The following is a 10,980-nucleotide window of genomic DNA, read 5'->3' as shown; positions in this document are numbered from 1 at the left end:
CACATCTCAATAAATTGTTCAGAGAGATCCAACAACTCCTCTCAATCAAAACACCTTCGATTGAAGGTTATGTGACTCCTTACTCTCCTTATTCTCTCCTCTTCATTGTCGTATGTCACCTTCCCTTGCTTTGTCCTTGTATCTCAGCCCTTCTACATCTCCCCTGAACATTCTAAAAGGTAACAATAAATGTATTTGGTTTACTAAAGCTGTATGTCCAGTCTCAACGATAAAGTAGCGATGCGTAACATGGACGTATACATGGAACAAGAAGAGAAGTATACTGAAGTTGTTTTAGAAGACACCGATCGCCTTCAATCCAAACGTCAATAAAAAATGGCGTCTTGCATATCTTCTTAGCTCTCCATTCCTCCATTTTGTTAGGGGGTCTGGTACCTTCATTTTCCATTTGCACTTCATATGAAGCTTGTTGATTTCTTTTGGATCCGAGTTCAAATTCTGTCTTCTTCTTTGGCAATTTGGAGGAGGAATTCAGGTTGTATTACAGGAGAGTAGAGGAAGGGAAACAATATCCAGTACTTTGTAGAAGATTAGCTAGCCTAAACGAAGTGATCATTTCACATAAAAGTCTAACAGGTGGGTTCGATTTGATCTGCTGGAAGAGGATTGAACAAAAACTCATTGATTACAATCAAGAAGTAGAAATATTTGGGGGTAATTCCAATTCCAGTATCATTTCAACATCTCATAATGATCTCTAATTCTCTTCCACTTCATCTAATCTATTAACATGACTTGATTTAGGTTATGCATATGAAGAGGTATCAGAAGTCTCACCTAATCATTGATTCATTGAATACACCATGTATGGCAAAGACATTGATTTCATCAAATTATGTCCTAGAGATTTGAATTTAGGTTCTCTCTGTAGTAAGCCACAAGATGATTGGGTCTGTAATGTGGCATGGGCTAAAGGGGGTCAAGCATTGCTATATGTTGTCACTGATCAAAAAAAGAAGCCCTACAGGTGTCCTATATAATTATATACAACTTTTTTTAATTTCTATATCTCATATTTAAGTTAAACTTTGTATATTTCTTGTATGATTTTAGGATATATTGTAGCAAGCTTGGATCAAAGGATGATGTGATACTCTTAGAATAACCTGAAGAAAATGTGCATGTTAACATCAGACATACAAAGGATTTTAAGTTTGTGGCTGTTTATGTGTTTTTAACCATACATTTAAAGGTATTATTATACTCTTTATGGGTTTCAATTCTTTTATTTCATTTATTTTTCTTTAAAGAACCATTCAAACTTCAAATTCTTTAGGTTTTTTCTGATCAATGCAGCTGATCCTCTCTCTGGTTTAACATTCGTGTGGGAAAGTGAAGCTTGTGCTCATTGCATTATCGAGCATCATCAAGGCTATCTTTATCTTTTTACTAATGCTAACAAAGATGGGCAATCAGTAAATTACCATTATATCCTTTGTAGCCCTCTTCCCTCTTCAAGTCCAAGAAAGTGGGAGGTTAGACTTTCTTTTGAGTATGTAGTTTTTTCTTAATGAAAAAAAAAGACTTTCTTTTTACCTTTTTTTTAATGTTACAGAATATATTTATTGATGACAATGACTTGGTGATTGAAGATGTTGACTTTTGTGACTCACATTTGGTGCTTATTGTTAAAGATGGTGAACGACTCAGACTTTGTTTAGTTGCATTGCCTCTTCCAAGAAACAAGGTTTTATACTTTTATTAATGTTATGAATTCAAATTTTATCTTTGAATTCATATGAATGCTTCATTATACAATCTGGTTCCCATGTATATATCTAGAAAGGTACTCAGAGTACTTTTGAACAGCAAGAATGGGCAACTAAAATTGTTGATTCTTTAAAGGTATAATGCCCTTATTCAGACAACAATTAATGTGAAAAAAGAAAGAATTCAATAATCAAATACTTTTTTGTTGATTTTTTTATGTTATCTTTGATCAGCATGGGGTGAAAGCAAAATTCCAAAATGAAGGAACAGAAAGTTGATCAACGTTTTGGCTTGGATTTGGAGGGAAACAAAGTTTCACTAGCACCAAAGTATCACTGTAGACATCTAGATTTCCTTACTTATTATTATTATTAGTTAAGATTGAAGAACTTTACAACTTTGACCAAGATGACCTGTTGCCAGAGGATATGTTGATATTAGTTACACATGTTGAGATGTTCATTTGGGCTGGTCAAGCGGTTGACTCAAGGAATAATTATATTTCGGTTAAATGGGATGCTTTTGTTGATACAAGATCATTGTTTGAAGCTATTTATGGCTCATATCATGCTGGTCACATATAATGTAAAACTCCACCGCTTTTGAAAGTTCAGATTTTATAATTGTTATTTTCCTGTGAATAAATTATTCTTTGTGACTATTAACTATAAGGTTGTTTTTGGAACAGGCACACCAAGTTGATCCAGATAAGAATCCAAATGATCCTCAACCTGCTGAAAGATTTCAGGAAAGTGTTTGATCCTTCATTAGAAAATAAAAGGTAAGTATAAAGGGTATTTCTGGCTGAATGGGTACGAAACTAAGGGCATTTCTGGAAATCATATATTACTGCAACAAAAGATAACTATAAAGGGTTAATTGCAAGAAAAAAATGAAAGTACAAATAGATAAATGTAGATTGCTATTTCTTGTAACTAGTTCTAAAAAAATGGTTATCTTAATTAACTTTTTTTTTTTCTTTTTGATGAATTTTATTTCAGAAATACAGAGAATGGGCTGGATCTCTTGATGGATTGTCGCCACATGTGTCATTATAAAAAGTAATGGAGGGAAATGAACCTTGTTTCTTCACAACATATTTCTCACGGGATCCTTCTAAACCATCAGTGTTCTTGCTGATTGGCTTCAAGTAGTGGAAAACAATTTTATTTTGGTGGGTATGTGATAGTGGAATACTTCATTTCAATTTATGCAATGGATTGTATTCTTTGCAATGGAAAACAATTTTTTTTTGTAAGAAATAGAATTTTATGACATTTAATTTTATGCAATGGATTGTATTATTTGTATATGATATTTTATTTCTATTATGAGACATTAAATGCAAATTTAATTTAACAATTAATAAATATATAAATATATTTTTTAAACATTTAAATTTACGATAGGCAAAAATGTGTGTCATCTTCATTTATGACATGACCTTTCTTGACAGGGGTATTAATGATACGCATTGCATGTCATAAATGCGTTGTAAATGCGCGGGTCGTCTCTCGTTATGATAGGGCCTTCCTTGACGTGCATTTGTATGTCGTCTGTCCGTTTTTACGACACACAGTGCGCGTTGTAAAAGACTATTTTTCTTGTAGTAAAAGAAATATTGGATTTTCTTGAGAAACATACAAACACTTTCAAAGATTTAAAGACAAGATTTCATTACAAAAACATTCTTATGAACTCACCAACTTAAACGTTGATACACTATCAAAACCACTTGTATTCTCAGGGAACCGGTACACAGGTACACCTGCAGGTTTTGAGAAGATGGGGCTTTTAGAGTCATGTCTTTTAAAGTTTTGTTATACATTTTGATGTCATACAAACTATGTATCAAACAGATATAAAAACTTTATCTATTCAATGTAATGGTTGTGTTTACTTGATTACTATTATGCAATTGTTGTGATACTGTACATGACATCCTCCGCCCCCAACGTTTCCGCCGTTCTAGTTTAGGGGTGTGACAGTATGCCTTACAGAGCGTTGCCCACATTCTTAATATTGTCCTAATTAAGAAGGTTGCCAAAACACCTCACCGGATGTGGAGATGGAAGGTACCCTTGTTAGCACATATCCATGTTTAGGGTTTTGAAGCTTTCGTTAGACGAGAGACTCACGAAAGGCTTGAGCCTCAAAGTGAGAGATGTATTTTCATTAGCTATCCACAAAAGTCCTTTTCATATTTGTTGTACAAACCTAGTGAGAATATGGTTTTTGTTGAAAAAAAGGGATTCTTGATATATATATATATATATATATATATATATATATATATATATATATATATATATATAAGAGTGAGAGAGAGAGAGAGAGATAGAGATAGAGTTCATATGCAAAGAGGTCAATGGGAGTACAATTGATCTTGACGAGATTCTAGAATAAAAAAATGAAGGAACCTCTGAAGACGCTAGGCTTCAACTAGAGGATGAAATTCCAGTTGAACCAGTTGATGAGTTATTACCTCTTAGGCGTTTCAGTAGTGTTAGAATGCCACCTATGTTATATGGTCTCCATATAACTTCAAATGGTTATATGTTTATTAGTGATAGTACATGCCCTGAGGCAGCCTAATAGAAATAGGCAATGGAGAGAAAGATGATGTCCATGTATGACAACGATGTTTGGAATTTGGTTTATAATGTACCAGGTCGTAAGATAGTTAGGTGCAAATCGATTTTCAAGAAGAAGACCTAATGGATGGAAAGGTACAAACCTTCAAGGTTCGCCTAGTTATGAAGGGATTTACTCAAACCCTAGGGGTTAACTATGATGAGACCTTTTGAACAGTGGCTAAGATTAAACTTATTAGAATAATGCCAGCCATAGCTACATTTGATGACTATGAAATTTAGCAACTGGATGTCAAAATCACTTTGCTTAATGGGAAGTTGGTTGATGATGTTTACATCAGCCGGAGGGTTGTGTTGGCGCAAAGCTTCCTAATAGATTGTGTAAGCTTGAGAAATCAATTTATAGATTAAAACATGCTTCTCGTAGATGGAATCTTTGCTTTGACGAGAAGGTGAAGGAGTTTGGCTTCTCTAGAAGTGAAGATAAGTCATGTGTATATGTCAAAGCTAGTGGGAGTATAGTAACCTTCCTGGTATAGTATGTTGATGACATACTTCTTATAGGAAACGACATTCCAACTTTGCAAGAGGTTAAGTCTTGTATCGGAAAGTGTTTCCCTATGAAGAATCTAGGATAGTCTGCTTATATTCTACGAATAAGAATGTTTAGAGACATGAGTACAAGAGTAATTGGACTTGGTCAAAGTACATACTTGGAAATGGTGCTAAAACAATTTAGCATGGAGAATTCTAAGAAAGGAGAAATGCCTATACAGAGTAATACCAAACTATGTAAGACTCAGAGCCCAAGTACCAATGTTGAGATAGAAAAAATGAGTAGAGTTCTATATGCTACCACCGTTGGATCTATCATGTATGCTATGATATGTACTCGCCGTGATGTGGCCTTTGCTTTGAGCATGGTCAGTCGTTATCAGGGAAATCCAGGTAGAGCTCATTAGATAGTAGTTAAGAATATTCTCAAATATCTACGAAGAACTAAGGACTAGGTCCTGGTACTTGGTGGCAATGATACATTGAGAATAACCGGATATAGTGACATCGACTTTTGATAGTTAGCTTTGTTTACTTCTTTTTATAGTTTATTTTAGCATATTTCATCCATAATCTAGTTAATTTTCATGCATATTTTCCCTTTTGTTATTTCATGACTACTTCGGGTACTTTCGAATCTTGTGAGCATAATTGCAGGTTTTTGGGTCTAGCGGAGCGGGAGTGTTCGGGACGTATGGGAAGCGATGAGATTTGGTAGACAAAAATGATCTTATGCTTGATGGGTGGTGGAGATGATGCATGGAGCGAGCCTGATGATTATTTGAAGGCTTGGAGAGAAATAAACATTTAAATTTGCAAGATGCGGGAGTATATTCAAGCATGCATAGATTATTAATCGGGCGAGTTTACGAGCTATGAATCATTTAGAGAAGCCAAATTGGGCTTAACTTGAAGAAAATTTGAAGAAAAATGGGCTAGGAGCTGATTGGGCTCGCACTGGGCCAAGTGGGCTAAGCTATGGAGGCCCAAAACCTCAAAGATGCTACATTCAGGGACCACCCGCGCAACCCACCCGCGCAACAGCACGCGGGTCGCGCAACCTCCTGCAGGGGCAATTTCGGAAATCTATTTGGAAGGCTATTTGAGGAAGGTTGGTGCCCATCTTTTGGGGACTCTTGGACATCCGATTTTTGGAGATTCTCTCTGGGGTTTTGAAGACTATTGAAGGCCAAGAACACTTGAAGAACATCATATTTTTACCTCTTGATTCTTTCTTAATGTTTGGTACAATTTTCTCTAACTTTGTTTCTTTGGGTTTAGCCATGCTTGGCTAAACTAATCTTGGTTGACTTTTGGTTAATCCTTTGAACTTTTGTTGAATGTTGAAGAATCCATGAACATATTCTTAAATCTTTATGGGAATGTTTTGTGTTTTAACATCTTATCACTACTTGTATGTTTTAGTTCATGAGTTTAAATGTGTTTGTGGTGATTAGTTGGCTAATTTCTTGATTAAGTAAAGGATCCTCAAATTAGCAAGCAACAAATGATTTTTGTGTTGTTTTTGCTTCACACAATCATAAAAACATTTCCTCCAACATGGTGGTGAAAGCATTTGACCCCTCTTGGATTTGGTGACTTTTTGGTTCTTAATGCTAGTTGACTTTCACTAACTACATGCTATTTGGAATTAGTGACTTTGACTAAGGAAATTGTTATGAGCTTCTGTAGCCATTTCAACAATTAAGAAAAGTCTAGGTAATCTCAAGCTCCTTGGATTACTATAGCCAAATTAAGGATTTAAATCAAAGTATTGCACCATTGGATTCTAATGATATGTTCATTAAAAGTCAAAGTGAGGAAACTTTAAGTCAACCATCTCTCCCTTATTGATTTTACATCAAACTCTTATTTTTGTTGCATTTGTCTATTTAATCATAGTTAATTCTAGTTTGTTTCAAGTATTTCAAAACACCAAAACCCCCCATTTTATTTTTATTGTCATTTTACAAGTATTTTTACAAAGAGATTTTTCATAGAGTTATAAATTGAACCAATCTCAGTGGATTTGATCCCTTTACCACTATACACTATTTCAGTGTGTAATATTTAGGGTTATTATTTGTGTTGGCCTCGACAACCACCAACTTTCAAACAGATAGAGACAACTTCCGTTCTCAATCTGGCTGGGTGTTTACCTTAAATGAAGGAGTGGTAACATGGAAAAGTTCCAAACAAGAGATATTGGTTGATTCTACCTATGAATCAGAGTACATAGTGGCGAGCAATGCATCAAAGGAGGCAAGTTGGTTGAAGAACGTCATCGAAGACCTTGGAGTTGTTCCAACCATCAAGGAGCCAACAATTTTTTTTTGTGAAAACGAAGGAGTTGTTGCCTTAACAAATCAACAAAGAAATCATGGCAGATCAAGACATATCAATGAAAAATACCACTTCTTCATACATAGAGTAGAAGAAGGTCACCTCATAGTGAAGAGATTATCATCAAAAGAGAATCCTATAGATCCACTTACAATGAGTTTGAGTAGGGTCAAGAACATTCAACAAGCTACGAGCATTGGTCTGAGAGATGATATTAGTTTTAGTAGTTACATAGTTAGTTTGAAACTTGTAACAAGTAAATGTAATTGACTTTTGGTGATTAAATAATTGAGAAGTATTTATGAGTATGTTTACTACCTTTTGTCAATTTTTTTATTATTGTGTTTCATTATACATGTTTTACTTCCTAAATAATTCAATTACTCAAAGTCCACAGTCGATCACACATTTGGAAGTAAGTAGTGAATTAAGACAATCATGAACTAGATTGTAAATTTTCTAAAGAGTTTTAGACATACCAATGGTATTGCTGCAATGTTAACGAGTACTTCGAAATTGAGATTTAAGTATTTGATTAACCCATGCTCATAGAATTACTTCATGCAATTTATTACGAGTAATTATGAGAAGTTAACATCTTATAATCTTGAAACATAGATATATGAGTTGTGGTTTACGAATCAATTGTGCATTGATGAGACACAAACACATCAGTAACTTGATGTTATAAAATGTATTGTCATGCATGATTTGATAAGTAAATTGTGCAAGAATATAAGTGCTGCAATTTTATGAGTACTTTGAAATGAATATTTATGTATTGGATTAAACCACACTCATAAAATTACATCATTGAATTTATCACGAGCAATTCTGAGAAGATAAAATCTTACAATCTTAAAATGGAGATATATGAGTTGTGGTTTAGGAATCAGCTGTCTGTTGATGATATGGAAATGCATTAGTAACTTGATGTAATAAAACGTATTGTTGTTGTAACGACCCAAATTTGAAAATAAAAATTTTCATTTTTAATTAACTAAAACATTCTCATAAAATATAAAATATCAATGACAACATTTTTCGAAATCCATAACATCTTCCATTTTATTCAATATATATTAGAGTGTCACAAAATAAAATCGTCGGAGAGAGTGCACGCCGCGCCATCAAGCTGGGCCTTTGCCCTTAGGCTCTCAAGTACCTGAAATAAACAAAAAAATATAAGATAATTCTTAGTGAGTTCCATAGAAAATAACCTATAGAATCCACAAAATCACATAATCCATAATAGCTCTATATGCTACATACAACACATAATCCATGCATACAAACATATAAGGATGCCATGGAAACCATCCAACGTCTTACACCAAGTACCAATGGAACCCAACATGGTATTAACGATTTTCCATGGGAACCCCACGTGGTCTTTGCTAGCCGCCATTGGAACCCCATGTGGTCTTGGATAATTGACGTGGGAACCTCCACATGGTGTACAGTAACCATATAAATATCATATGAACTAAACATGTAAACATACTAGGAAGCAGAGGAAACCCTCCATGGACTTATACCAAATGCCATAGGAACCTCCTCATGGTCTTAATATATAGCCAAGGGAACCTCCAGAGACTTCCATACAAGTGTCATAGAGTCATATCACGTAATCAACTAACAATCCATATATCATGAAATGGGCCAACTTTGGTGCCTTGGACCCATTGGTATGGTGAGAAGACTAACCTCTTAAGAAATGATGAGCCGATAAGATAAGATAAGATAGGTCCCAATGTGTATCTCCAACTCAACGGCCTATAATCATCATGTGACTGGTTTTGTTAAAATGTCTAGATACCAACAATACCCTCAAAGTTGAACTTGGTCAACCCTAGTCAAAGTCCAACTCGACATTCAAGGTTAACAGTCCATGTTGACCCCAACTCATCGAGTTCCTTTAGAGTCCATAAATCGGTAATCTTGAGTCAACTCACCAAGTTACCTGAGTAAATCATTGAGTTATTTAGTGTCCAGGAGACCGAAAACTCGAGTAGACTGAAAACTCTAATTAACTCACCGAGATTACTTAGAATCCCGAAAACAGGTAAACCCTACCCAACTCGTCGAGTTGGCTAAGCAAATCGTCGAGTTCCTTTAGCCCTTTTCATATTCAGTCCTTTCCAGTTGAATCCAAAGCTCCAAACTATAGATCCATTCCCCTAGGGTGTAGTTACCACGTAAAGTTGCCAACTTTACGTGCATGCAAGGCCTTAATAGGCTAAAACACTCAAAACTAAGCTTATGAAGGGGTTTACGGCATGGAGAAAGGCTAAAGCTTGATGAAGCTTGAATTGTTAGGCCCAAGGAGGCCTAAGGTGTCCAAATCTGATGTCACAACCACAAATCATGATCAACTCCGAAAGTGGCACCCAAAACGGGTTAAAAATTCGCTAAACTCCCATGGGAGAATATCTAAGAAAAAAGAGGTAAATGTAAATAGTTTTACCTCCAAATGGTTGCTAACACATGGTAGATGCCAGATCTAAAGCCTCCTCCTCACTTCAATACCTTCAAACTTTGAGTTCCCTTCCAAAGAGCATAAGATTCACTATCCAAAGCTCACACACACTCAAGAAGGATTTAAGGCACGACTAGGGTTTCTGTTTCGACAGTGAGGATGATGAGAGTGGCCACAAATGAGCTGTAATTCCTTAAATAGGGTACAAACTGCTGAAAATTAGGGTTTCACTTTACAACATCTACTCGTCGAGTTAGGCCTTCCAGCTCGTCGAGTAGATCGTAAATCTCGCGTCCAAAATGATCTCGACTCGACGAGTTGGAGCTCCCCAACTCGTCCAGTTCTAGTATAAAACACTAAAACCCTAAAAAGTAATTGATACCTGAAACGTGAAAGATCTAATATGCCCAAAAGTCATTGTAGAATGATATTGCTAATAATATATTATTCTATAGGGTCACACCATATAGCAAGTTACCGTCAATTGATTATTTATTAGTATAATTTGATTATGAATAAATATATCAACACTTGTATTTAACTGGAAAAACTATTTTTTCATGAAAATAATATTTTTTACTAGTTGAGAAATTATTATTTGTGGAAATAGTATTTATTGGAGAAATAACAACTTATGAAATATATCATAAAGTATGATTATTTATAAGTTATATTTATATATTAATAAACTAGTTAGAGTTTATTTATATAAAAGTTAGTTTTATATAAAAGAGATATTCATACATATATTCCTAGTTATATGTGATATAAATATTAGAAACACTTTATATAAATGATAGGCTTTTATATAAAGTTGGTATATTTATATAAACACTCAACTAGCCATGAATAAAGAAATTAGCCATCACCTTTTGTCTCCTTGACCTTATGACCAATTTGAATTAAGATATAGGATAGATTTCTTTTTAATTGTTTAATATAAGCCCCATGCTTAGCTAATCTCAAAAATTGAAGAGGAGACAAAAGCATGGCACACTTTTTACTTTGTTTAAAGTATGTCCCATGCCTTGGAAGAGTGTTGTACCATCCTTTCACTTTTGTGTCTCCTACCTTTGCTTTTTGGCCTCTATATAATGGTGGGTATGGAAGGTTAGATGGTATGCTTGAAATCCTTCAATCTTCTTCTTCTTGGCTACCAAAACCATGAGCATGGTGCTCATATAGGACTGCCAAATTTTGAGATATAAGCCCTCTTCCTCTCCTCCATTCTCTTATATTTTGATGTCAGAAAAGGTCCCTTTGTTGCTTCAACTTTGA

At 34.8% G+C, this 10,980-nt stretch overlaps 1 pseudogene; it reads left to right on the top strand.

The window, feature by feature from the left end:
• Window positions 1-213: 213 nt before the first annotated feature.
• Window positions 214-2,796, top strand: LOC145066236 (uncharacterized; annotated as a pseudogene).
• The last annotated feature ends 8,184 nt before the right edge of the window (window positions 2,797-10,980 follow it).

The sequence above is a fragment of the Lactuca serriola genome, chromosome 1 (assembly GCF_051521515.1).
Source record: "Lactuca serriola cultivar US96UC23 chromosome 1, Lser_US96UC23_V15, whole genome shotgun sequence".
Taxonomy (NCBI): Eukaryota; Viridiplantae; Streptophyta; class Magnoliopsida; order Asterales; family Asteraceae; genus Lactuca; species Lactuca serriola.
The sequence above is the reverse complement of the archived record's forward strand: the minus strand, read 5'-3'. Positions and strand labels throughout refer to the sequence as shown.